Source organism: Thrips palmi, unplaced genomic scaffold, assembly GCF_012932325.1.
Source record: "Thrips palmi isolate BJ-2018 unplaced genomic scaffold, TpBJ-2018v1 HiC_scaffold_19, whole genome shotgun sequence".
Classification (NCBI taxonomy): domain Eukaryota; kingdom Metazoa; phylum Arthropoda; class Insecta; order Thysanoptera; family Thripidae; genus Thrips; species Thrips palmi.
The window spans coordinates 3,191,591-3,218,991 of NW_023144628.1; the positions used below are offsets into that span (position 1 = coordinate 3,191,591).

At 64.6% G+C, this 27,401-nt stretch overlaps 1 protein-coding gene across 1 annotated transcript in view; it reads left to right on the plus strand.

Moving 5' to 3' along the window:
• The first annotated feature begins 1,941 nt into the window (after positions 1-1,941).
• The window catches only part of LOC117646232 (amphoterin-induced protein 2), a 208,054-nt gene continuing 182,594 nt past the window's right edge, over positions 1,942-27,401 (plus strand). The window contains exon 1 of the mRNA XM_034387065.1: positions 1,942-2,358. The gene's annotated coding sequence lies outside the window, so the exon portion shown is untranslated. The remainder of the gene's footprint in view (positions 2,359-27,401) is intronic.

Here is a 27,401-nt window from a genome sequence, read left to right on the forward strand (position 1 = left end):
GCGGTGTCGGCGTGGTCCCAGCGACGCTCCGGCGGGCCGGTCTGGCAATAAGTCTTGGAAGCCTCCAGCAGCCTCCAGCCTGGAACCACCGCGCCACCGAGCGCCGACTTAGTGTTTCGCATTTGCCGTGTTGGCAAGCAAACTTCGAGCTTACCAGAAGAATGAATGGAGGGATGTATGGGCGCCGCGGTGCCACGCTTTGTTCCTGAGGTCCCATTGTGCAAATTGCCGCTCGGCAGCAGGAGGCCGTAGTCCGCAGTCCGTGGCGCCCGGAATCGCTTCAATTGGCCGAACCCGACTTTGCGCGGCCGCGGCCGTGGCGAGGCCCGGAGAGGCCCGGCGTGCTCCGCGAGGCTCGCGCGCAATGATGTACACAAGACCCGCTGCTGGCCGCTTTGCACTGCGTGCCACTGCGCCCTCCCCCAGGCCTGCGGGCCAGCCGGTTCCGGACTCTGCTTTCGACGCGCTGTCTCTCTCGCACTCAAGGGGTGCGATGGAGGCAGAGCGACGAAGCGTTTCGGAGTCAGGCTGCAGACCGGTTCGGCCGATGCCTAATGAAATCGGCGGGCCCTGACCACCGTTCGGCGCGCCCTCCCCCCCCTCCTTCCCCTCCCCTCCCTCCCTGCGCCGCCGCGCTTTCACCGCCCGCTCGCCTCGCAACGTTTTGTTGGGGATCAAATTCCACACGGCTATGGAGAGCCCCTGCGCCCTGCGCGCCCTGAGCGGCCCCCGCGCGCTCTGCGTGCAGCCGAGGATTCCAGGGGCATTTTGAGGGGCTTGTACTTTGGAGATGTTTCCATTTACTTTTCCCGGCTGGTTCGGAAACTGGCTTTCCCGCGACCCCCCTCCCCGCCACCCTCTCCCTCCCTCCCCTCGCCTCTCGCTCCGTTGCTCTTTCCCCCTTCCGCTAGGCTCGCCTGACTCGCGCGCGCACCGCGCAAGCCACTTTTACAAACTCCCCCCCCCCTCCCTCCCCGCTCCCGCCCTAAACTTTTTGGTTATGGCGGAACTTATCGAAGTCATGCGTGGCTCCTTCATATCTCTGGCTCACTATCAGGCCCTCCCGGCCCGTGCGCCTATCTCCGATATCGTATTGACTGCGCACGGTTCGTTAACTCCCACTAAATTAGCTTTATGGAAACGAATTTATCACGGGACATCCCCCCCCCCTCCGCCCCCCGCGGGACCGAGAGACTGGGGGGGAGGGAGGGGGGAAGGGGTCGTCGAATACTTTGGCCAATCTCGACAAAAAGTGTATTTGTGACCCCCGCGCGCCAACGGCGGCCAGCGCCGCTTTCGGATTAACTGGGCTAAAAAAGAGTTTAGCTCGATGCGATTGTCCTCTGGGAAGGGGGCGCCCCGCCCGCACCTCAATGTGTGTGTGTGTGTGAATGTGTGTGTGTGGGGGGGGGGGCGTCTGCGTGTGCCTGTGTGTGTGCAGAGCCTATCGCAAGGCGTGAAAACCCTGTCCATGGGCCTGATCTGGGTTAGGGGGCCGCACCGTGGCGAATTAATTAAACCGTGCACGTAACGACACGCGCGTGTGTGTGTGCGTCTGTGAGTGTGTTGGTGCGGGAGTGCTGTGTGCCTGTGTCGTGGGTGTGCGCCGTTCTCCGCGGGCTCTGGTGGTGTGCGTGGGCGCGCAGCTCGAGGGAGCGCCGCCTCTGCCGCGCGGTTTTTCAAAAGCGCCAAAAGCATACGTATCTCGAAAGGCGTCGTCGCCGCCGTGCAGCCTCCGTGCCGCGGCCCTGCCCTGCCCTGCCGTCCCGTCCACCCCCGGGGCCGCGTCGGGCCGCGCGGGGCCGCGACGGGCCTGGGGATGGGGCGCCTCGCCTGGGGGAGGGGGTGGCGCCGGGTGGCGCCAGTGGGGGTGGCAGGGTGCCGTACCCAGGTTAGTTGGCTTCCAGCTGCGCTCGGCTTCGGGCGCTGGTCCTGCTCGCTCTGCCTTGTGTCCGCGACGCCTCGCGACGCCTCGCGACGCCGGCCCTGTTCACGACGACGCCCCGGCGCCTCGACGCCCGACAACGCCCCCGCCGCGCCGCGCGAGACGCACGCCCGCGCAACCCCGCGCAAGCCTCGTCTCGTCGACTTGGCCGGCCGGTGTCTGGATACAGTGTGTGTTGTGAGTGTTGACACGAGTGCGGGCCAGCGCCGCCCAGTGCAAGCAGCGCAAGCAGTGCAACACTGTCAGTGCAGAGGGATCAGTGCGACAATCAGTGCGACTGTCAGTGCCACCACAGCGCAAGCCAGTGTCACGTTGCCAGTGTACAAACAGTGCGACCGGGACGCCGCGACGCCGCCCGGCGTGTGCACCAACACCCCGCCACCCACGGATCCAAGCGCACCGCGCAGCCAAAGGTAAGACATCGCGCCAGAAAAACTCGAGTATAAATCACCCGAGCAGCAATATCCCAATGCCGGAGAAAGCGCGGCATTGGCGGTGGGTCTGGCGGTCGACTGACGGCGCTGACGGCGTGCTGTGCTTGCCGTCGGCTGCCGTGCTGATTGATGGTGTGGTTGTAGTGACCGGCGATCACGGCGCAGCGCGTTGTGGCTTTGGCAGTTCGCGCCTGCCGTCTTGGCTTGGCGTCTGCCCGGAGTGGCGCGATGCGCCGCCGACGCTACCCCGCGCTGCATCTACCTCACAGCGAAGGGGTACCGCCGGTGGCATGTGGAGCAGGTGAAGGTCGGCACTGGGGCCCAGTGACTGGGCGCGCCGGGGGGCCGGTCCAGTGGCCCAGCGGCCGAAACTGGAGCCTGCAGCCCGCCGGCCTCGCCCGGACACATTCAGTAAGCAGTTTACTGTCCGGGCCGAATCCCAGCCGGAAGGCAGGCAGGACAGGCCGCGGCGTGCGAGCCGCGCGAGCCTGCCAGAGGCTGATACCCTGATACGCCTGGTACCCTCCAGACTCGGCCCGGGGCCAATCTGCTCTGCAGGCCAAAGTTTTCTTTTCCTATCGGGCTCAAGCCAGGGCCTCAGGCCGCCGGCACGCCCTGCCCGCCGTGGGCTCAGCGGCAGTCGGAAGGCTCCAGCGGCAGGCTCCAGCGGCAGGCTCCAGCGGCAGGCTCCAGCGGCAGGCTCCAGCGGCAGGCTCCAGCGGCAGGCTCCAGCGGCAGGCTCCAGCGGCAGGCTCCAGCGGCAGGCTCCAGCGGCAGGCTCCAGCGGCAGGCTCCAGCGGCAGGCTCCAGCGGCAGGCTCCAGCGGCAGGCTCCAGCGGCAGACTCCAGCGGCAGGCTCCAGCGGCAGGCTCCAGCGGCAGGCTCCAGCGGCAGACTCCAGCGGCAGGCTCCAGCGGCAGACTCCAGCGGCAGGCTCCAGCGGCAGGCTCCAGCGCGGACTTGGCGAGGTTTTGCCCCCTCACTCCGAGTCCTTCATCAATTACAGTTTTTTCGGGCGCTACGCTGCCACCGCCACTGGGGACGTCAAGGCGGGGCAGTCACTCTGCGTACCTCATCATGGTGACCCGGCGCAGCACAGCGACGAAGAAAAAAAAACGGTATTCGAACCCGCCGGTGGGCATATGACTGCCCTAATAGGCCCTCCAGACGTGGGCGTCTGTAGTGTAGGCGCGGGGCGCGGTCTGTTTCTGTGATTGGGGACAAATCAGGGCCGCCTCCGCCTTGTCCGCGTAGCCGGCCTGGCTGTTCTCCGGCAACTTTGAGTGGGCCTTCCTTGATCCGCACAAGGCGGGCAGGCAGGGCTGGCCGTCTGGACTTAGCGTTCGCCTCGATGGAGGGACACAAGAGTTTTCCAGATGACGAGGTCTGGTTAGTTTAGCCACACAGAGCCGCCTTCCGGCGACTCCCCAGGAAGTCGGCCCGGCCATGGCGCGGCCCGCGGCGCCAGAGCGCTGCCACGCCAGCCACGCCCGGCCCACGTCAAATGGAGCCCTGCCCAAAGGGTTGGTTCTGCTTGCGGCGGATTAAGGCTAAGCGGTCCGAAGTGCGGCCTGCGTTTCCCCGTTCGACGGATCGCGGATAATTGCGGCAAACGCGTCCCTTTAATCACGGGCCGGGCCGCGCCGATTATATTCGCGCATTTCGGTGGTCGGGGAACCAGCGCCACGGCCTCGCCAGGCCTCGCCTGTGACAGACAGCCACAGAGGTTTTTTTTAAAACAGTGGCAGTTTTGTTTTACAGTAGGACCGAGGAATGGTGTGAATAATTTTGTCACAAAGTGCATGCGGTGTCAGACAGTGACGGAGATAGTGACAACGACGCCGCCATGCCCGGGCAACGGCTAAGGGAAAAAAGGGGAGGGGGGTATTTAAACTGGTTTAACATTTAAAGAACAATCCATTTGATGGTGGAAGAAATTTTTTAAGTCACCCGAACGGGAGAAAATACAAAACGCTGTTAGGTATGCCTTTCCAAGTAATCCCGGGCGATGTTTGTCTTTTCGTTGCCACGGCCGAGCCGCGCCGAGCCGAGCCGAGCGGGCACACAGAGGGAATATGAGAAATGTTTTAGCAGCGCAGTGGGGCGCCAGGAGGTGGCCGGACCGTTGTAGGCCTAACCTAACCTAATCTAACCAAGCCAGGGAGGCGCCGCGAGGTGGCCTGCCTTGTGCCGGACCGACCGGTCATTAAAATGGCCAATTTGTTGATGAAGCGAAGCGGTCGGTGGTTTTCCAGCCTGACGCCATTCGTTTGTTGTCTCTGTCCCCCCCCCCCTTCCTGCCCGCGTCTCCGTCTTCCACTCCGCCAACGGCTTCACAATAAAACGTGCAGCGCGGACCGCGCAGTGCCTCCCAGTGCCTCGTAGTGCCGCGGTTAAACGGACCAGCAATTATTTATTTTTGCCAAAATGGCTACGCGCGCTCGTGTTTGTGTGCGGCTGTGTGTGTGTTTTTGCCCGGCCGCGCGCGCGTGTGCGTGTTTGCACGACGTGTGTGTGTGGGGGGCTTTGTGTGTGTGTGTGTGTGTGTGTGAGCGCGCTTCCCTCAGCAGACAAGCAGCAGTGGACGGAGTGGAGTTGGGCTGTAAAGAGTTGACAGGCACCTCACAGAGGGAGAGCCAGGGAGTTGGTGGAGAGGCGGCACCAGGCCGCACCAGGCAGCACCAGGCAGCACATGGCCAGTCTAGGACTATCCCCCTCCCCTCCCCTTCCGCTGTGCCTGGCTGTGCTGGCTCTGCTGGCTCCGCGCCCCGCCGTACTTTTGACGAAATAATTTTATTAAAGCAGCAGCGGCAGCAGCGGCACGCGGTGACGACGTTTTCCCTGAATTGTACCGCTGCGTCAAGCCGCGCCGAGCCGCGTCAAGCCGACCCGACGGGGGCGTCGTTTCGCCGTGTTGTTTGCGCTCGGCGGTGCTTTGCTTGGCGGTGCTTGGCCAAACCGACTCAATCCAGGCTGCGCTGCCAGCGGCTGCCAGCTCGGCGGGGCGGTGAGGAGGAGCGCGTGGATCGAGTCATGCGTCTCATATCCCCATCCGTTCTCGCCGTTTCCGTCTGAGCGTGCTGCGTGCCGCGTGCTGCGTGCGCGTTCGCCACGCGGCCCCTCTCCATCTCGCTCCGCTCGCTCCGCTTACGCCACGGGCCGCCCGTGCATTTTTCACCGTGCACGTTCGCTTCCGGGATTCTCCCCGACACCTCCCCCGGATGCTCCTGCTACAGCGACGACTGAAAAAAAAAAACAACAGGAAAATCGCGCATGCCGTTTCATGAGAAATTGTGGATACAGAGTGCCTGCGGGCTGTGGCGGGGCGGGCCCGACTTGAAGATCGTGTAATCTTGTTGTCCGGGGTCCGGGCTGGCCGGCAGTCGGGCTGCATCCGGGACAGCCTCGCCCTGGCCGTGCCCCGGCCGTGCCCGCTGCCCGTTTACATCCAAGTGGCCGTATTAATTCTTAACAGTTTGCCGCAAGGGCGCGCCACTGCCGCCACTGTTGGCCCCGGCCAACTACTGCGCCCAACTTGGACGCTATCAGTTGGATCGGGCTGCGTGCGACGCGCTCAAAGGGCGGCTGTCGGCCTGCCTGCCAGCTCGGGCTGCCTGCCTGCCTGCCTGCCTGCGGTGCGCACTCGATCGACCGCAAAGATTAACATCCGCCGGAACCCTCGGCGCAACATGTGCGTGTAAACGACGCGGTGTGTGCGCATGCGAGTGAGCGTCTGCGAGTGTGTGCGTGCGCGGCGTGACGAGAAGGACAGACGGATTAAACGCGGGGCCGGTTCGGAGGGACCCCCACACTGTATAGAAACGGTCCGGTCCGGCCAACCCCGTTTATTCCGGTGCCAGCTTCCAACTTTTTCCGCTCCAAGACGCGACACTGGCGATGAGAGGAGATTGTCACCGAGTTAGGCCATAATTACGCCGATAATGATGAAGCACTGTAGGCACGGCGAGGGTCCACGCCGCCCGGGCCAGGCCGCCCCGCAGCGGGAGGGGGCAGCGGGGGTGGCGCTGTCGAAGCAGCCTTCCTCGCCGTGGGCAGGGCACGGCACGGCGCGGCACGCCAGCGCAGCGCGCGATGACGCGTGGGCTGCTGGGAAGGTGGCTGTGCATGCACCCCCCCCCCCCCCCGCAGTTACAATCCAGCTTTGAATCCACAACAACAATGTCGGCCGGGAGGCGGTAAGCCAGCCGCGCCAGCGGGGGCAAAATTGCCATCGAATCAGGGGACAGTTTTACCGCCGGGCTGTAAACCATTTGGGAACGTAAAATGGTCCCCGCGACACGGGCCGCTGCAGCGCGCCGGCCGGTCGGGGGCCGCCGCCATACAACGGCCCATAAGGATTTAGTTGCCCTGCACATGTTTGCCGTGTTGTGGGCGCGGCGCGGCGCAGCGCGGCGCAGAGGAAGCAGGCTTTGCACGGGGTGGGCGCGCTGCGGGGGCGGTGGGGGCGGGAGGCAACCGTGGGGGAACTCTGTCTGCACGCCGGATCGGGACTGACGGTTTGTGGCTAGCGGGGGCTGCGGTAGGGGGTGGGGTGAGGGGGCAGGCAGCGCTCGTCCGAGTGATAGCGCTGGTGCCAAGCTGTGCGGCAGGTTGCGGGGGGAGGGGGGCAGGGGGCTGCTTTTCGGGTGCGCCGCCTTCCTCGACTCCTGGCCTGTGTGGGACAAATAAGGGCGAGGGGTGCGGGGGCGAGGGGAGAATCGACCGCGCATGGGTACACGGGGTAAGTGGCGTAGTAGCCGTGGCCGCCGTGGCGTCCCGCTGGACCTGCCCCTGCGCGAGCCTGGGCCCTGGCCTGCCCCTGCTGGTCTGCCCCTGGCCTGGGCCTGCGACTGGCCGGCGGCTTGAACCGCCTCAACCCACTGTGGACCACCGGGATGTCGTCAGCCCGGCCAGGGCGCCGTCAGGGCCGCGCCAGGATGCCGTCGGAGCCCGGCCAGGACGCCGTCAGAGCGCAGCCAGGAGCCAGGACGACACCCCGGCGGCCCACCCCGCCTCATTACGGCACTCTTCTCCTCCTCCTCGGCTTCCTGGCGCGCCTCGACAAGAAGTGCGACAACTTGAACAACTTTTTGATGACTTGCGGGTGTGTCGTGTTGGATGCTGGATGATGCTCGGCTCGGCGGGGGAATTGAGACGCCTGGCCGGCTCGCACCGCGCGCACTCTGGGAAACAAAACAACACGCAACGCAGACAGCGAAACCAAAACACGTCAGTCACCGCCTCGGTTTCAGCAGCTTCAGCGATGCAGCGCGCGGGACGCGAGATGTCACCGGTGGTGGGACTATATTTTGGCCAGAAAACGAAGAGCCCTGAGTTCTCGCGGTTTATGGCATCTGCCGCCTTGGATAGCATTGCAGGTAGCCCTCGACCGCGAGGACCCAGGGCTCTTCGTTTTCTGGTCTGAGTATACACTATACACGGTGTGCTCCGTGGTCCCCAGGGCCGGGCCGGGCGGCCCATGCATTCTAATTTCTAATCGCCTGCGACGCCAAGCCTCGGCCCTGGGCGGCCAGGAGGCCCGGCCTCCAGTCGACGACCCGCCGAAGGGTCGAAATCGTTTGTACGACCTGATTCGTCCGGCCTGTCGCAATTTTGCGTCGACGGGGTATCGCCACTCGGCACTCATTGTTGCCGTACGGACGCGCTGCGCACGGGGTATCGCCACTCGGCACTCATTGTTGCCGTACGGACGCGCTGCGCACGGGGTATCGCCACTCGGCACTCATTGTTGCCGTACGGACGCGCTGCGCACGGGGTATCGCCACTCGGCACTCATTGTTGCCGTACGGACGTGCTGCGCACGGGGTATCGCCACTCGGCACTCATTGTTGCCGTACGGACGCGCTGCGCACGGGGTATCGCCACTCGGCACTCATTGTTGCCGTATGGACGCGAGGCGCACGGGACTCGGCACTCATTGTTGCCGTATGGACGCGAGGCGCACGGGGTATTGGCAGCGTCAATTCTTTGTGAGTGATGGCACGGCGCCGCGCTCATCAGGGCGAGTGACCCAGCCCGGCCGAGGGCCTACGAGGGCCCCGCCGCCTGCATGATGATGAAGTGTCAGCCGCTCCTGCCGGCTCGGCCTGAGGGACGGCCGGGTGACGCCCGCGTGACGTCCGTGACGGCCGGGTGAAAGGTGGGTGTCTTGTGGGGGCGGGGATGAAGCACGCGGCGCCGGGGGAGAGGGGGCGGTTGAGCCCTGGAAGCCTGCTGGGCACGGAGGGAGCGGAGGGGGGGGGGGAGGGAGGGGAGGGAGCGGAGGGAGGGGAGGGAGGGGAGGGAGGGGGAGGGTTTGAAGGATGCGCCGAGCTGCGAGGAAGTGGCGCCCGAGTTTGGGGAGGGGTTCTTCATTGAAGAAAAAGGCGAAAGACGACGGAGGCGAGGGAGTCGGGCTTAGGGGGCGGAGGGCTAAGGGCTCCACGAGAACGCTTCGAGACACATCGTGGGGGTGGTGTTGTTGGTGTCGTGCGCTACCCACCCAAAATAAATGGAACCGCTACCCACCCTGAGCCTTGAGGGCCCCTCGTTGCGGTGTGGCGGCGACGCGACGGCCGAGTTCTCTTGGCCGGGTAGTGCACCTCCTTGGGGGCGAGGCCTTGAAATTCAAAGTTGCCGCCATCCCCCTCCCCCCTGCCCCGCGCGCCGGCGGCAGCCTCGGCGGCAGCCCGGCCGAGTCCCGGTGGAGTACGCCGGCCGCGGCGAGTATATCAGGTCTTCTTAGTCAACCGGATTATTTATGGAACGGTCCCCGGGGCGGCACGGCGGCACCGGGCCCTCCTTGTAGGGGGCGAGGCCGGGCGAGGCGGCGTGGCGGGAGTACAGCGCCGATTTATAACGGCGCCGCACCTTGGCGTGCTTCGCCGGGCTCAGCTTGTTTTTAAATTGTTGTGATTCATTTAAATGCAGCTTTGCCCGCGGCGGCGCGGCGCATCCCCAATCGTCCGCCGGCAGTTTATCAACCGCGCCACGCCGGAGGGGCGCTGCGCGGCGCGCGACGGCGGAGTCGTGTCGACCGCATGCACAGCAAATTAAACTTCAGCCGACTCTCGGCCCCGCGGGCAGCGAGCGCAGCGAGTCCGAGAAGGCCGGGGGCAAAAATGGGGCCGCGCAGCGACAAAGACGGTGCAAAGTTAAGGTGATGCCGCTGCCTCTGCCCCTGTCTCTCTTGGGGCCCTCAGCCTCCCTCCCTTCCTCCCTCCGGGCCACTGCAGTCTATAAACCGCCGGGCCCATCAAACTCCCCGCGCCAGCTGCTCCCGGACAAGAAGGCCGGCAATAAGTTGTCCACCACGGCGCCCTCGTCGGGGTCCTCGTCGTCCTCATCGCGAGCCTCCCTCCCGCTACTTTGTCCGTCAGATTGGCGGCCTGCACTCCAGGCTGCGCCGCCGACTGCTTTCATCGCGGCTCGCTGGAGTCCTCTGGGGCGCGCCACTGGAGGCCGCTGGGGCCCGCTGGAGGCTCCAGGGCTTGACACGCCGCGCGGCAAGTCAGGCCGGGGGGCCGCGCAGCCCTCCAGCAGCCTCCAGCAGCCTCCAGCAGCCTCCAGCAGCCTCCAGCAGCCTCCAGCAGCCTCCAGCTACTTCATGTGGTAATTTGTTGCAGAACTTCTGTGATTGCACCATTCGCCCCCGCCGGCCTAGCACTGCCATGGCACTGCCAACTCCCTGGACTCCGGCAGCTCCAGTTACTGCTCCGGCAACTGCACCGCCACTCTGCGTGTGTGAGTGTGTGTCTGTGTGAGTGAGCACGGCCGGAGCACCGAGTTGAAAAACCGCAGTATGCCGCACGTTATTGGCAGTGCCCCAAGATGCGCCGCCGACCGCGGCAATGTGCGGCTTGATTCGGCTCCACTTCGCAAGCCTCCCGGGCGGTGCCGGGCCCCTTGCCGGGCCCCTTGCCGGGCCCGCGGCTTCCGGGACTGGGTACTTGCCCGTCCCGGGGGCCGCCGGCGCCAGCGTGCGCCAGTGCAGCTTCGGGGACGGCGTTGGTGGCCCACAGCCGCGGGCCGTCGTGGGGTGGGGCGCGGAGGCACGCGGGGCGGGGGTAGCGGCCCTGGTGAAGAGCGGGGGCAGGCGGGCTGAGGAGGGGAGCGTTTCGGTTAATACTCATTTCCATCCTTTTGTCGTTTCTCGAAGCGTGTGCGCCCCACTCTGTGTGCCTGTGTGTGTGGAGGGATGAGGTTGTGGGCCCCTCACTGGGTTTACCCCGCCCCGCCCGCCCCGCCCGCCCCGCCTCGCGCAGACACGGAACGCCTTCATGGCGCGCGCTGCGGAACGGGAGCACCAAGTACGGCGCGCAGCGTGTGTACAAGTGCCTGGTGCAAGGACACCGTGTAATGCAGCTCACACACACACACACACACACACACACACACACGATGCACTCTTGGGGCGCTCGGCGCGCTCGGCGCGCTCGGCTCGTGTTCCCGCCATAATTCGATTCGTGCTTTGAGTTGATGGGAAAGCCGTTATTCCCGCAAGGACGCTGCGGCGCACCGACCACTACACTGCCGGAGTGCGACGAGTGCACCGCGAAACCGTAACCCCGCCTAACCCCCTTACTCCGTCAGCCTCGCTCAGCCCTTACCTGCGGAGGAACCAGCGCGTTTCCGGGGGGCCGGGGGGGGGGACCCTTTTTGGCTCCGAGCGAGCCCTCGCCTCTGCCTTTGCGCGCCGCGGCCTTCGACGGCATTCGCCCGAATTCGCCAGAGTGTATTACCGCTGTAATACACTCTGTAATGCCGCGGCGTTAGCCCCAACTCGAGGCGCCACACGCCACACTGGTCAAAGACCGCGCGGCGGCAACGTCCGCGGCCACGACGCACCATGGTCGCACCCCGCTGGAAAAACGCGCCGAGGGAAACAAAGATTCCCTTTTTTGGCGGGTTCTTCATTTGACGCGCCCTTTATTCTGTTTTGCGCGCCGCTCTTTGTCGCTTTATCCCCGGCAAATTTATCGTACCTGCCTCTAAGCCGCCTCTCTCTCTCTCTCTCTCTCTCTCTCTCTCTCTCTCTCTCTCTCTCTCTCTCTCTCCTCACTCTCTCCCGGCTCGCGTCACCACAATTTCGTTATGTTTGTAATTTTGTTATTTTTCACTTTTAGGGAGTTGATCGCAAGACGGCGTGTGCCGAACGGCGGGGCGCGGAAGAGATTATCCGTTGTTAACATTTTATCCGCAGGACTCGTTGGAGGGCCAGCAGGCTTGCCAGCAGGGCACCGCGCGGGGGCGGCAGCGCGGCAGCGCGCTTTGCACGCGAGCAGGCAAAATCCCAATTTATATTTCATGGGTAAAGAAGGAAAAAACGGACAACGCGGCAGCAGCGGGGCTGTGGGGCACCGGGGCTTTCGATATCACAAACACAACCATGTTGTGCACGACGGTATGGCACACCCCGCCCCGCCCCGCCCCGCCCCGCCCCGCCCAGTCAGACTGCGGGTTTTTGAACACAACCGGACTGGACCGCACTGTGCCACATGCTGCGGAGAGGGGCCGCCCCGCCGCGCACCGAGCGGCTGCTGCAAAAGATTCGAACCGACAAACCGGATATTTGTCTGTCTCTCTCCCTCCCGCGGCTTTGATTTATCTCGAGGGGCTGTCAGAATTTGTAATGCCTCTCACACACATCCATTCATACACCCTCCCACGCACGCGCGCGCGCGCCCTCACCCACGGCACTCACACAAACAAACACGTGATTGGGGAGGATATGAAAAACTGCAGCATCGATAACGTGAGGCAGGAGGAGCTTGGGGCGTGGCGGCCGAACGGGCCGAGCGCCCAACCCGGCCGATTCGGTACAGGCTATCCGGCTATCGCCGGCCCGATCGCTACGTCGATGTCAATGCCGAACGGGCAGGCCGGGCAGGCCGCCACGGCGCTTTGACTCCAACGAGGCTTTTTGGCCGGGAACACAAATCTCCTTTCAGCAATCTGGAAAGCAAACAGGCAGCAACAACAAGGCGAATCAAGATCATGATGAGTATTGAGTTTCCGCCGTTCTCCCCCCCCTCCCCCACGAATTAAGCCAATGTTATTCCGTCGCCACCCCACTGACTCGACCGGAAAAAATTTCACCAGGAAAACTGGGCAGAGCTTGCGTCGCGGGGCAGCGGGGCCAAAGGAGTCGGAGTCGCCGAGGACGTAAACAAAGGGCTGGGCGTCGTGGGAGTGAAGACGAGGACGGCCACCCGAGCGTGCTGGGAGGGACGGGGCGGGGTGGGGCGAGGCGGGCACCCCGACGAGGGACGGCCCGGCCCCGCGCCTTATTTCTCCGGGGGACTTAAAGTGAGGCACTTTTCCCGAACGGAAACGCTGCACTGCGCCGTTTGGATTCAGTTTGGGCGATCCGAGCCGCCGGCCCCGCCAAGGGCCCCGCCCTGGCGCCGAATCCAGCTGTATCCGGGCGGGGCGGGGCGGGGCGGGGCTCTCTGCTGGCGCGGCCTCAGCACGACGGATCGCCGTCCGGATAAGGTCAGGATCTCGGAACGGCCGCGACGTGCCGACCTCGCCGTCGGCCACCTTCGGGGCGCCCCGGCCTCGGCGGCCCTGGGCCAATCCCCCACCTGCACGCACACCAGCCGATCCGACGATCCCGAGCCCCCGTCGCCTCGCCGCCCCGCGCGCTGCAGGGCCAGGCGGGGCAGGCAGGCAGGCAGCACTCACCTCAAGGAAGTGATCCACTGGCCCGCCTCGCCGGCCTCGCCCTCGCCCTCGGAGCCAGCCCTCCCGGCAGCCAGCCCTCCCGGCAGCCAGCCCGCCCGGCAGCCTGCCACTCACCCGACTTGATTGCGATTCACCTGGAATTGCCCCCCGGGGGAGGTCGGCAAACAGGTCCCAGACACTATTGCCGCCCCCTGTCCTCGCACGCCCAGGTACGGGCCGGGGGCGGGCCGGGGGCGTGGGAGGTCTGGCGTGGGAGGTCTGGCGGGGGCGGAGGGGCCGGGGGTGCGACACGTGATCAAGACAAGTGTAGTGAGATTCCGCACGTGACGGGCCAGAACAACGGCCGGCCAATCCGAAGGGGTGGCAGCCGAAAAAAAATGTCCAGAGCCTGGAGCAGCTCGGAGCGGGGAAGGGGAAGGGGAAGGGGTTGACGCCGGTCGCCATGATCCCTCGGAATCGCATCGGATCGGACGGCAAGGGAGCGGGCTTTAGCGACCAGCATGGCGAGTGTCGGGCCGTGGGCCTCCCCGCGCCACCGCAGTGAGTGAGGGCGACAGCGCGCGGTTTCGGCCCGCTCTAATTTTGCAGCGACGCTGCAGCTGCACTGGAAGGGGATGGAAAGGACGAACTAACGCGCCTTTGACTGCGGGTTGGGGCGGTACGCTTACAGTGGCGGAGAGCCAGCGCCACACTCCGCAGCGCTCCGCAGCGCTTTGCAGTGTCTTCATAGGAGAATTATGTTTGGCCCGCTCAGCGCTTCCGGTTTCCGGCGCAGCCAGGGTGGCCACCGCAAGGAAATGTGGCCGCGGGAGGGGGGAGGGGGGGGCGGCGGTCTCAAGGGAGGAGGGCGGACGGTGTGGAGGCTGAGGGTTATCGCGTCCAACGGGACGACCGGCTCTTTGCATGTCACCATATTTCATGTTCGGCCATGACCAGGGCTTTCGATTGCAGAGTAGAGCGGCGGAGTGGCGGCAGTGGCGGCAGCAGGGGGCTGAAATAACGCCGGCGGTATAGAGACGGGAAGCTAGGCGAGATAGTGGAGTGGGAGAGGGGGGGGGAGGGACATGTGGGTTTGGCCCAGGCCTTTTTGCGATAGGCCTCGCGCGCTTGCTCCGCGCCGCGTCCATTGAGTTGTAAAAGCTGCCATGGGACCGCCAGCGCAGTGAGTCGCGCAGACACCGCCCTGGCGGGGGGGGGGGGGGGGGGGGGGACCGAGGGCCCCGGAATGACGCCACCGAGTCGTCGTTCCGGGCAGAGTAACGATTGACGCCGGCGGGGGCCTCGTTTTCTCGTTCCCTCTTCCTCTCCGCCTCGATGGAGGGCGTGGGCGTCGTGTGGGCGCGTCGGGGCGCGCGTGCTGGGCCGCCCCTGCGTCCCGCCCCCGGCCTCGCCTCGCCGCGGTCCCGAAGTATGCTGATCCTTTGGGCGGCGCGTCGCTGGCGGTTCGGCGGCGTCACTACTAAGGGTGCGTCGACCGTGACGAGGCAGACGATGTACGGAGAGGGGGTGGGGGGCGAGGGCGGGGTTGCCGAGGCGACGGTAAACTCTGCCGAAGCGAGAGGCGGGGGCGGTGGGGGCGGCCGGGGCGGGGGTAGGCGCAAATAATGAAGTTGACGGCCTCCCCCTTCCCCCCCTCCCCCACGATGCCTCACCGCAGTGCGCGGATGGCGCGGAAGGGACGGCGGCCTTGAAGCGGGCCTTGGCGGCGAGGCCCGCGACGTGCCCGGGCTGGCCCAGGCCCGCGTCGCACCGCCGCGGAAGCGAAGCATTCCGACCGCGTGTACACTGGTGCGTGACGGTTTAAATGCCCCGGCAGGAAAGAAGCAAAAAAATAAGTTGCGACTCGGTGTCGTCGCGCAACGAGGTAGCCTCGTTCCAGGCCTCGTTCGGCCCACCTGAGCGGAAGGACATGGGTTCACCTGTGCGCCCCGCCCCGTCCCGCCCCGCCATTCGGGCCCGCCGTGTCGTCCGTGTCCCTACCAAGCAGCAGTCGCGTTGCCATGACGACTCGGCGCCACCTGCGCGTTGCTGCAATGGCCAGCACTACCGGGGCACTACCGTCACACTACTCCGGGTTCGAACACGGCCGTCGGCGCCTTCTGGGGGCGTGGCGTGGCGGGGCGGGGCGGGGCGGGGCGGGGCTGCCCTGCTTTGCCTCTCCCCGTTTTACATCGACGGCACGAATAAGAAAAGGACGACGGTAATAGAATTAGTGACGGCCCGGAGAAAGGTTGAAAGGCGCGCCTGGGAAAAGAAGGCAGGTGGGGGAGGGGGGAGGGGGGGGACTTTCCAGTGAAACGATTGGCCGGTGGGACGGGCCGGATTTCATCACCGTTAATTTCACTTCTGACGCGGCCGTGCCGCCGTGCCCCGCAGCTAGGGACGTCCCGCAACAGCTGTGCGGACCGAGGAAAAAGTTGAAAGGGAAAAGAGAGCAGAAAAGGACGAAGCAGAGGGGAGACAGAGAGGGAGAGAGAGGGGGGGGGGCGAAACGGAACGGAAAGAGAGTTTCTGAGAGATCCCCTTATACCTGTCGTACTGCTGGTTTGGAGTGGCGGATGGGAATCTCCCCTCGATACGGATGGCCGGCCCCTTAGACCACCTCCCCGCCCCACCCCGCCCCGCCCCGCCCCGCCCCTCCCGCCCCCGCCCCGCCCCGCCCCACCCCGCCCCGCCCCGCACTGCCGCACCCCTTCAGCCTCCTTCCGTCTTTGGGAACCACGACCGGAGATGTGTTCCGATCGATTTGGACAGCGTAATAAGTACACAGCCAAGCTGCAGCCCCCCTCCCCCCTCCCCTTCGCCCTCTCTGCTGCGGCTCAGCTGAGCGAGAGTTCAAGTGCTTCCAGCCAAGATCGCGGCCTGAGTCGACTCACACCACTGCGTCGTTGCGCCGTGAGGGCGTTGGAGCGGCCAGGCGAGTGAGTCTGTGTGTGTGTGCGTGTGTGTGTGTGTGAGTGTGTGTGTGTGAGTGGGAGTGTGTTCCTTGCCGACCGTCGGGCTCCGCGTCAAAAGTCGGCCTCTCCCGATGATGAACAGGTCTGGTCATTTCTCATGCCGCATTATAGGACGCACTGGGGCGGCGCCGTGCCGAGCCGAGCCGAGCTGCGCCGCGCCGCGCCAAACCAGCCGATTTCCGATGACAAATTGCTGCCGGAATAGTAGTTGGAGGGGGTGTTCTCATTCAATGGCCGATGCCGGGCCAATAAGTTAGGAAAACCAGGGACGAAAAAAGGAAAATGAGGAAAACAGAAAAAGAAGAAGGAAATGAAATGAAACGGGGCAAGCCTCTACTGCTGCGCGGCCTGCCACTGTTTGCCGGACGATTTTCGACGTGGGTTGTCTTTTGTGTTCCCCTGGGTAGTGCCTGTAAACAGGACCACTCAGGGTAACGAAACTTTTTCCAAACATGCCCATTGGGGTCCTAGACAACCCCCGAGGGGGTATGCACACTCGAAACCCCAAAACCGGGAAAAGTTAGGCCACACACATGAAAAACTAGGGCGAAAATCGTTCTGCTGAGTTCACCGAACGAGCCTCACCTGCTGCTGAGCTTCGAGACTGTAATGAGCCTGGAACGCCTCCAGTTCTGCTTAATCACGTCCGATGAGACCAACTGGCTGCACACACACATGCACACACACACACCACAGTTTTAGTTTTCCTCGGGCCGAAACTGCTGCGGTGCTCGATTTGCAGTTGAAGGCGCGGCCTTGGTGGGCCTCGGCCGGGCAGTGGCGTGGCTGGCGTGGCTGGCGGGGCTGCCGGCCTTGACGAGGAGTCACTAATTAGCTTCCTTGTGGGGCGGATCCGATTACCTCTCGGCTGGGTCCTGGATGGGCCTCTTCGCGCGTGTGGCCTGTTCACCCTGTTCGCCCCCGAGACCCGGCCAGCCGTCGCCGCCCGCCAGTCGCCGGGTAGGCCAGCCCGCCGCGCGGCCCGGTTCGGCGGCACAGCCCGCCCGCCGACTGGCAGGCGCACTGGCATGGCGGCGGGTACTGCTTTCCAGTGGGGGCGCTGCGCTGCGCAAAGCGGCGACGAGAAAACTTGGGGACGCGTCGCTAACGCTAAAACTGTTGCAGGTATGTCGCTGGCAGGAGAGGCGAGCGGAGCGGGCTCGGGAGCGGGCTGGCGGACAGGTACTGTACGAAGGTGCTGGGGGTTCGCTCCTTCTCTCTCTCTCTCTCTCTCTCTCTCTCTCTCTCTCTCTCTCTCTCTCTACTCTCACTGTGCGTGTGCTCTCTCTCACTATAGTGCGCGAGAGGGTTGGTGTGTGCAGGTGTTATTGGGTGTCTATGGCGCATGCGAGGGTGTGATTGTGGGTGTCGGCCGAGAAACCGCAGCCTCAGCCTGTTTGGGTGGTGTGTGTGTGTGTGTGTGTGTGTGTGTGTGTGTGTGTGTGTGTGTGTGTGTGTGTCGTGACCGCGCCCCATCAACACTGCGGCTAGAAAGAAACAAGTAAAAAGGAATCTCGAGAACGAGAGAGAGAGAGAGAGAGAGAGAGAGAGAGAGAGAGAGAGAGAGAGAGAGAGAGAGAGAGAGAGAGAGAGAGAGAGAGAGAGAGAGAGAGACGTGCCGTCGATAACGGCGAGCAAGTTGCGTGCGTGGCGCAACGTGGCCCGGCCGAGGCCCGGCGTGCCGCACGCGGCTCATTGACGCAACTCAGCTCTGCTCGGCTCCAATGAGTGGCTCGCCCGGCCTCGCCCCGGCCTTGCCCAAGGACGGCGAGAAACCGGCCGAGGCCGAAAAAGGCCGAGAAGCGCGCTGCTCCTTCTCCTCGTGCCGTTCCCGGCGACTCTGCGTTTCTGAACCCTTTCACGAGGCGAGGTGGTCGAATGTGGTCTGCAAATTCGTCACGAATTTTATTTCATTTCTTTTCGAAACTGTCTCTTATTGTCCCTGACCGTACGCAACCCTCGTAAAACCAATAAATTCCTAGCCGATTGAAGCACTTGGCTGTGTGTTTTTTGACGGGTGGATTGCAGGTCGGACCGGTCTCCCAGTGTAGGAGGGCTGCGGATTGGGATCGAGATCTCGATTGGGATTAAGGGGTGTTAGGCGGTGGTTAGCCGGGCGCTCGGCTCGGCTCGGCCGGGCCCCGGGGCCAAGGCTCGCCAAGGCTTGGGCCAAGCCAAGGGTACCGCAGGGGCTCACGCAGGCCAGTGTGGCAGGGCCGCAGGGCCGCGGCAGGGGCGGTCGTGAGGAGCCCTTTTTGCGGGGGGATCTCCAAGGCGGCTCGACTCGGAGTGAGCGCTGGGCCCTGGCTGTGCCCTGGCTGTGCCCTGGCTTGGCCTTGGGCGGTGTTCGAGTCCATTGGCGCCGTGTGCGTGGAATACGTCCAGGGGCCGCGCCCTGCGCCCTTCGCCCGGAGGACACGGCCCTATCGGCCGGCCTCATGTATATGCAGGCCTAATTGAACTTTGTAATGGCGGACAGCATCTTTGGAAAAAGCGGCGGACTGCGGCGAGCGGCGCGCTCCACCCAACCACCTCGCGTGCCCGGCCGTGCGGCCAGCGCGGCAGTCTGGTGGCGTGTCCGGGGTCCGGGCCTACATGGCCTGGCCCACCTACTGTGGCGGAGTAAAAGGGCTGGATTCTGCTATTCTAGGTTCGGCCACGCCCCGGTCCACAGCCTACACTGTGGGGGCTGGCAGCGACCTGCTGGTCCATTGACCCACTGCACCGCAACCCGCCCCTCCCCGCCCCACCGCGCCTACGCCCCTGCCTACCCTATTTCCTTATTCATTGTCGACTGCCGCGCCCCTGCTGCACCAGGCCCACCAGGCCCACCAGGCCCACCAGGCCCACCAGGCCCACCAGGCCTACCAGGCCCACCAGGCCCACCAGGCCCACCAGGCCCACCAGGCCCACCAGGCCCACCCAACCACCTCGAAACCGACCCGATTCAAAAAATATTCCCGACGGCAAAACTGCTGCCAACTGTTCCGCCCTAAGCCAAGCTCCAGAGACCACCCCCGACCGCCACCTCCGCCACCGTTTCTTATCCTAACCTCGCTCGCCTGCTGCAGCGCCGGCACCGCCGGCAGCGCGCCCAATTCCATGAATATATTTCGCAACCCCCTTTCTCTCACGGACTCACGGTGGGGCGTGGCGGGGCGGCCGAGGCCCCGCGGAATTACCAGTGGGGGCGCAACGCAGCGACGCAGCGGCGCAGCAACCCGCCGCGCGTCCAGCCTCCGTCACCTCGGCCCGAGAATCTGGGCCCCGAGATATATGGCCGTGGAGGGGGCCGCCGCACCCCGCCGTACCCCACCCCGCCCCGCCCCGCCCCACCCGGACCGCCCTTTGTGGTCGCCTTTGTCGTGAGCTTCCCTGCCCCGAAGACTAGCCGCTTTCCAGCCGCCTTCCTTCCAGGCCGGCCGGCCCAAAAATTAAGGATTTCTTTTGCTTGCTGGCCGTCTGGCTGGGAGCCCGTCTGACTGCCCGGCCCACCACGACATGCATATAGACGATGATTATCCTTGCTGCACACCCCTCCGGCGCCTCTGGCTCTGGGATTCATCACGGGGCGTGTTTTTACAGGCGTGCTGCCGTAGTCCGCCCGGCCAGGCCCGGCCAGCACCTGCCTGTCCGGCCATTCATCTGTCACTCTGTCTGTCTGCGGACACACTCACTACACACACACACACACCGTGTCCGGAAGGGGGAGGATGTTTGCTCCCGGTGTGTTTGCACTCTCACTCCGGACACGGCGGGGACGGCGCGGGACGGGGCGGGACGGGGCGGGGGGTTGACACGCTTCTGGTTCCTTCGTTAGTTAGGGTAATGAATACAGACCGGTGTGCTTCACTCCCCCGCCTGTGTGTCCGAGTCGGCCCGAGTCGGCTCGGCCCGAGCTTCCCCGGTCCTGGTTGTTGACGCAGGGATGACATGAGTCGACCAGCCCGGCCAGCCCGCCGGACGGAGCGACGGAGCGACGCGACGTCAGCACTGCGTCCACCTGACTTGCTGGCAGCCCTGCAGGCCCTGCAGGTGCACTCCACCCCGTGGTCCTCGCCCTCTCGGCCACCTGGCCCTTTGTACGCCGTCGGCCCTTCCAGGGGCTCGGCCTCCTTCAAGACATACCGGCCGTTCGGAGGTGCAGACTGCCTGTCCAGATTGATTTTATTTTTGTTTTCTTATTTTTACTTTTTTCTTGAGGCTCTGCCAGTGGTGGCGGTCGGACCGGATACGGTGGCTGTGCAGTGGAGCAGACTCAGGTCGGGTCCGTCCAGGAGAGTCGTCCGCATCCAGCGACGGTGGGTGGGGGAGGGGCAGCGGCAGCAGCGCGCGTGGTTTCAGTTCGGCCCCAGCTTTTGGTCAATACGGAAAAGTAGCGCGCGCACACACACTCACACACACAGTGTGCTCACGCACGGGACGCACACACGCGCGTCCACACTCACACAAACACAGGCTGTGCGTCCGGCACCGCCCGGCAGGGGTTCGATGTGCACGCAGTCGTTTTGCTTCCGCTTTGCCCGCTCAAATTCCTGTCCTCTCCACTGAGCTTTCATATTGCAGTGGCAAAGGGGACTAGTTGTGCTGCTGGCGCGGGCAAATATGCGTGCAGTGCGTCGGGGATTGTTTTAAAATTCTATTTTTTCCAAAGGTTCAGTAGCTAATTTTTTCTCTCTTTTTTCCCTTTTTGGCAGCGAAGAGAACTCTGTGGCTCTCTCTCTTCGCAGGAAACCACTGGATGGCGGTGTCTTTGTGTCCTTTGTCCTTCTCGGAATGTCCTTGGCGGGGCGGGCGGGCTGCCCCCGGCCACCTCGATGATAATAAAAAGTATTGGCACGAGGGACGCATTCCGTCGCGCGCGCGCGTTGCGTCTTCTCGCAAATTGGGACGCTGCTCAGCACTGCTGCTGGAATCTCCATGGCCGCCAACTAATTGCAACACAATCATTCTGTCCACTTCCAGCGCTTCCAGCCTCCCGACCCAAATAAGAAACCGTGGAGGCGGGGCTGGCGGGGCTGGCGGGGCGCCGCGGGGATGCAAATGCACATCGGAACTATTGCCCGGGATTGGATCGGCCGATAGGATACGGCGCCGCCCCGCGTCGCTCTGTCTCTCTCGCACCCACACGGGACGCCCCGCGAGAGCGAGAGAGACAGGGCGACGAAATCGACTCTCAGTGTGCCGCCTCGCCTCGCCGCCCTGCCGCTTCGTGACGCGGCGGCATCGCAGTGGCGGCGCCTTTTATTTGTCCCCTTTCAGTGTGCCCCACTAGCAAAAACAACAAAAACAACAACAAGCGACAAGGACAACAGCAGCCCTACAGCCGCGCCACCGCGGAGGATCTTCTCGCCGGCACGGCATTGGCTAATCAGAAAGTTTGGGGCGCCGCGCGTTTAAAATGCACAAGTTTAGCATTGTCGCCGCGGGGCTGGGCGCGGTCGGTCGGTCCTTCGGCAGTCGGCGGGGCTGGAGCTGCACTCAGTGGATCGGAAGCGACCGGAAGTGCGGAAGCGCCGCGGAGGCATGGCGAGGCATGGTCAGGCGGCCATACACGGTAAACACGGTACCTGGTTTTCCCAGGAGCCCTATGGCGAAGACATAGGCGATTTCCAGGGGGTTCCTGGGAAAACCAGGAACCGTTTTTACCGTGTAGGCATGGCTAGAGGCATGGCCAGAGGCATGGCCAGAGGCATGGCGAGGCGTGGACAGGCATTGCTAGAATAATTGCCAGAGGATTGCTTCTGGAAATAACCGCAACCGCACCAGCCCTGGTAGTGATGACGATTTCCGAGAAACGCTTTAGTGAGAGAGAGAGAGAGAGAGAGAGAGAGAGAGAGAGAGAGAGAGAGAGAGAGAGAGAGAGAGAGAGAGAGAGAGAGACAGACGAGCATCGCTGTCGACGGCCGCCACAGAGTGCTGCAGAAGTCGCGGGGAGCGGTTCAGTGCGGCACAGTGTACAGCACGGCGTGGGAGGAATGTTTCGGGGAATTAGGGAATTCGACACGCTGGCCGCCATTCGCTGGCCGCCACTCGCTGCCGTTCATCAGGCCGGCCTTACGGCGCCTTACCGAGGCTCGTTTCGCGCGGCGGAATGAAAACTCTCGCCTGCCAGCGAGGCGAGCGAGGCGGTGCGGACGGAGCGGTGGCCTTCACGGTGGCGGAGGAGGAGGAGCGGGAGGAGGAGACGTCTGCGGTATTTGTGTCCTCGAGTCGAGTTGAGGCGGGGCGGGGCGGGGGGGCGGGGCGGGGCGGGGCGGGGCGGGGCGGGGCGGGGCGGGGCGGGGCGGGCGGGGCGGGGCGGGCGGTGCCCTGGGCGGGCCGGCCCCAGCAGCGCAGCTAGCGCCCTTGTTATGGAAAACACAAGGACTCTCTCTGTGCTCATCCCTCCAGCCCCCCCCCCCCCGCGCTCCCTCCGTCACTCTCATCCTCTCCAGTCCCTCCCGCGCGCTCAGAGGCGCACCTGTAATTGTAACTCCTGTTGAGGCAGGGGGGTGGGGTAAGCACTTGAGTGGGCGGGCTCTCTCCCTTGTTGCGGTTTGATGACTGACCGTGGCGGCGCGTAGTGGAGGCACAGATAAAAAAGTGGGGCAAGGAGGAGGGAGGGGGGGGGCGAGGGGAACGCGATGGTGCCGAGTACAATTGGCCGACGGGACCATCAAAAATGCAGGGGGAAAAAGCCCCTGTGGCGGCCGAGCCGGACTGCCCGCGCCGGGCCCGGCTCAGGCGTAAGCCGGTAGCGGTCCGCACCGGTCCGGCTCGACTTGGTGGCCGCTGCCCGCTAGCGCTGTTCTCGAGGTGTGGCATCACGTCCAACTCGCTTGTCGCGGAGTTTGTCGGCCCCACCGGCCCCACCGGCCCCACTGGCCCCACCCCCTTCCCCTTTCTTTGGGCCCAATTGGCCTGATAAGTCCTCTCGCTGCACCGGACCGGAGCGAGCCAGGCCAGGCAGGCTGCGAGGCGGGCCGGCCTTTGTCAACTTTGTGCGCTCAACTTAGCAGCCCCGGGACTCGCAGCCCCCCCCCCCCTCCTTCCCCGGCCCAGGGCGCCCGAGGGCCTACCGTGAACGTTTGGGCGCCACTGGGTCGGGCCGCCTCAATAAAAGGTCCCAGCTTCCCCCTTTCCCCCCACTTCCTCCCATTCTGTTAACGGGTAGCGCGACGGCCCGCCGCCACCACCGCGTCTTTGCCAACTTATTCGTTAGCGCGCGCTCCGCGAATTTATTCAAATTGTTTCAAAGGGAGCGGTACCCTGGCGGTACCCTGGCTGGCAGTACCTCTCGGCCGACTGTTTGAGCAGCGAGGGGGGGCGGCGGGCGGCGGCAGGCAGCGGGCGCCAGCGCGCCAGCCAGCACAGAGCGGCGGAGCGGCGGGGCGGTACGGCCCGGGGGGACGGCCGCTGCTGCCGCCGCTGCGCTACCACGCCGCGCACCACTTGCACGACGCAGCCCTTTGCCGCACGCCCTGCGCGCCGCTCGAACGCGTCGAAGTGGACCCCGCACCCCGCCCCGCCCCGCCCTGCGAATTCTGACAGCGGCAGCCCTTCAGCCCCTCAGCCCTTCAGCGCAGCGGCAGGCAGCGCTGGCGATGACGGTCCCTTCCGCGCGCCCTCTAGGCGGCGGCGCCCTCAAACTACAATAATACAGCCGTTTGCTAGTTTGCTCTCTGGCCCCGCCGCTCCGTAGGGCGGACCTCCACTGCATTTGCACTATTATTGCGTTGGCTCGGCGCGTGAAACGACCACGCGAAGAAAAGCGCTGTTTTGCCAATTTTTCGCCGCGGCCTGGATTAAGTTTGGAGCGCAGCGGGTGGAGGGGGAGGGGGGCCGGACATGGAAGGGGGAGGGGGAGGGGCGCGCTTAGATGCGGTACAAAGGATGGGCTGGATGAAGTGATTGGATTGCGGAGGGAGGGGGAGAGAGAGGAAAGGGGTGGGGGACCTGGGGGGACCCGCGACGGATGGATATTCGCATCTGACACCGGATCCGGCTGAATCGCGGCGGGCCAGGCCAGCCAACCAGCCCTGCTCCAACCTTGTGTAGCAATTACCGAAGTCCCAGCCACCCGCCCGGCACGGCCCTAACCAGGCAGGCAGGCAGGCAGGCAGCCTGCCATCGTAGCCGCTGGCATCGCTCGCTGCTCTTCCTCCCCAACTCGTGTCGTGTCGTGATGTAACAGCGCGCTACACAACAAGCAGCCCGCCACGTCGGCCACGTCCGCCACGTCCGCGGGCGAGCGTATTCTTGACGCCTCCCCTCTTCCGGGCGGCGCGGTGTGGCGGTACCCTACCCGTCCCCCGGCTCCTCGGCGTGCATGCACCTGCCCGCCGTCCCCGCTCCTCGCCAACCCCAAGACCCCCTCCCCCTGCCCGGCACCCCGCGCGGCGCATGGCGGCACAGCGCGGCCGCCCTGCACCGGCAAGTTTTCATGTAAATCACTCGAGAAACGCCCCCGGCCATATTATTGGCGCAAGAAAGGCTGTTTTGATGCCCCGCCTCACCTCTGGGTGCTGCCCGCGCTGCCGGCCGCTCTTGGCCGACTTTCGCGATTCCATCCGTTATCCGGAGGCCAATTGGGAAAAAAGGGAAAAAGGGGGAGAAAGGGAAAGAAGAGGGGGAAGTCGTTGAGGTGCACGCGGCTGCACGGCCATTAGCCCCACTTCCGCGCGGAAATCCACTCCACTGCCCGCTGCTCTGCTGCTCTGCTCGCGTCGACATTTTGCAGTGCAGTGCCCGGAGTGCGGCACCCAGCGCCCAGGGATTCATTACTACACCAGTAAAAGAAAAATGCGGCCGCGCGTGTGCGCCATTTCGCTGGTCAGTCGTTGTCGCGCAGGTCGCCGTGCTGCCCTGGATGCCGGATGTGGCAGGTGTGCCGGCAAAAAAAGGGAAACGGGACGGTGTATTTTGCCAGCAGGTAAAAATCAAGACCGATTGACTGATATGCACTCACTCGCGTCGCCGGTCCAGTGAGACGAGCGACACCCAAAAGTCCGTCAAACTGTCTCGGAGCGGGCAAGTCGCGAAATGGGTCGAAATGCTACATAACGACAGTGTGTGGGCGCGTGAGATTGTGCGTGCCGCGGCGCCGCCACACGATTAACGCGGAGCGACGCGTCGGCCGGGCCGCGGCCACGCAGCGTGATTGTGTTTTGTTTTTGTCTTTGGCGCGCGCTCGCCATTAGCAGACATTCAGAACGGGGCGCCGGCACACTGTGTGGGCACGCACACATACACACACACACACACACACACAGCGCAGTGAGAGGGAGACGCCGCGACCAAGTCAGGTGTCGTGTGGCGGGCACAGTGCGTGGCGTTCCGGGGGTCACCGTCGGCCCGCCCCGCGCCCTGCCCCGCCGCGCCGCGCTGGACCATCGCCATAATTAGAACAACGAGAGGGCCGCCGCACCGCGTTAAGGCATCCCACAAAGGACAAAAGGCCATAACGGTGTGGGCAGCGCGGCGGCGCGGCCAGGGGGGTCTTTAGCGCGGCCGCGGCGCCGCGGCTCGCTGCTTAGCGCGATTTATTGACACAGGTGCAACAATTGAAACCGGCACGGCGGCGGCAAAGGCACGCCACTGCGAGGGTGGGTGGCCCTGCCTGGGTTTCCCCGCCCGAAATAATATAATTCTCGCCGGTCTCGTTGTGCTGGCGGGGCCGGGCGGGGCGCGGGCCCCGGGCCGGGGTGCCCAGGGGTGCCGGGGTCGGTGCACGCCGAGAAAGAAGACCCCCTTTGTCAACCCTTACAGAAATGGATTTGTGGAAGGTGGTCGATAAGTGGTACTGCGGACCACTTTTTCGCCCCTTTTCATACCCCTTTTGACCAAAACCACCCACTGCGACCCTCTTCCTTCATTTGAACCCCTTCGTGACCCCCGTTTTCTCCTCTCAAAGAGACGAGGGGCCCTTTTCAGTACCCCCTTTTTGCTGCTCAAGCTCAGGGGGTCCTCCAACGGACGTGGACCCCTTTTCTTCACGCGAAGGGGGTCCAAAAAGGGGTGCCTTTGACGCGATGCAGAACGGCGCATGTGATGACTCTCCATGCACGCCACCAAGTTGCTATTCAGAGGAGTGAGAGTGGGGGGCATGGCGGCGGGAAGCAGCGGGCCTTCACGTCGCTCCGTGTTGGCCCTTCGATTTTGGTGGTTTAAAGTCGGTTTTCCGGGTCGAGTGTGGTATCGGTCGGTCCGTGAGCATCTAGCGCGTCGAGCTACAAAGTTTCGCGGCGATCGGTGCAACAGTGTCCGAGTTCTGTGCAAATTAGTTTTGGCGTCAGCTTTGGCGTCAGTGTTTACCCCGGCGCGGCACCGAGCAGCGCGCCACCCGTAGCTACCTGGCCACACCAGCGCCCACGCCATCCGAGCAACCAGCCCCAGAGCCGAAAACTTCAAGATTCCAGCGGCCGGTACACAACCGTCGCCAGTGCAGTGTCTAGTGCAGTGTCTAGTGCTACCAGTGCTTTGTGTCGTGAAGATCAGTGTGCCGTGCCCGTGGTGCAACTGGCCGGTGGAGGATCCGCCGGCGCGGTGGTCGTGTGCCCCGCTTCCGCCCACCTGCGGCGCCGGCGCCGCGCCCCCGCTGTGCCGTTCTCCTGCGTTCAACAAGCCGTTCAGGGAGGCGTTCAACGGGAGCTAGATGTCCGGAGGCCCAGCGGCGGCGCGCGTGCGATGCGGCGGGTGCCGCCGGGCTCCGGAGCGTCGTCTCGCCGGCCGGTCTCTCTCGCACCCGTGGAAATTCCGTAAGGTGCGAGGGAGACGGGCTGGCGGGGCGGCTTTTCGGGGCCGGGCGGGGCCGGGCCGTGCCGTGCCGTTCGTCGCTGCAGTCGGCAGGCCGGGGTTTACCCCGGCTCGGCTCGGTGCCGGTCCGCAGCATGGTTCGGCTCGGCTCAGGCCCTCGCCGCTCCGCTCGTCTCGCACCGACGGCTCCACCAGATGACCAGATGTCGGTCAGAAGCGACCCGCGGGCACCAGGCCGTGTTGCCAGATTCTGACCCAGGATCGACATCTGCACATCCCGACAACCCAGCCTGGAGTCAGCAAGAAGCATGCCTGTTTGGATTCGGTGTTGGGTTTGGCTTTGGTGTAGGTCCTCCCCCCTTGCTGCTTGGACGGCTGTCGCGGCCGCTCCAGCGACGCAGGGACGGCCAGCTGAGCACCTGTAGTGACAGCCGCCACAGCGCCTGGCACGTAGGCAGCACCAACGACGGAGAACACCGAGGGGTTGCCTACCCGACGGGCGTCCGACAGCGATTGCGATTACTGCCTCGACCACACGCCTCCAGCCTCCAGGGTTCAGGGGGCTCCTCTCACCCTGGCCGCTCAGCACGACCGGCTGCCGCTGCCAGCATGGGCCGGGCGCCCAGCAGACAGTCCGGCAGG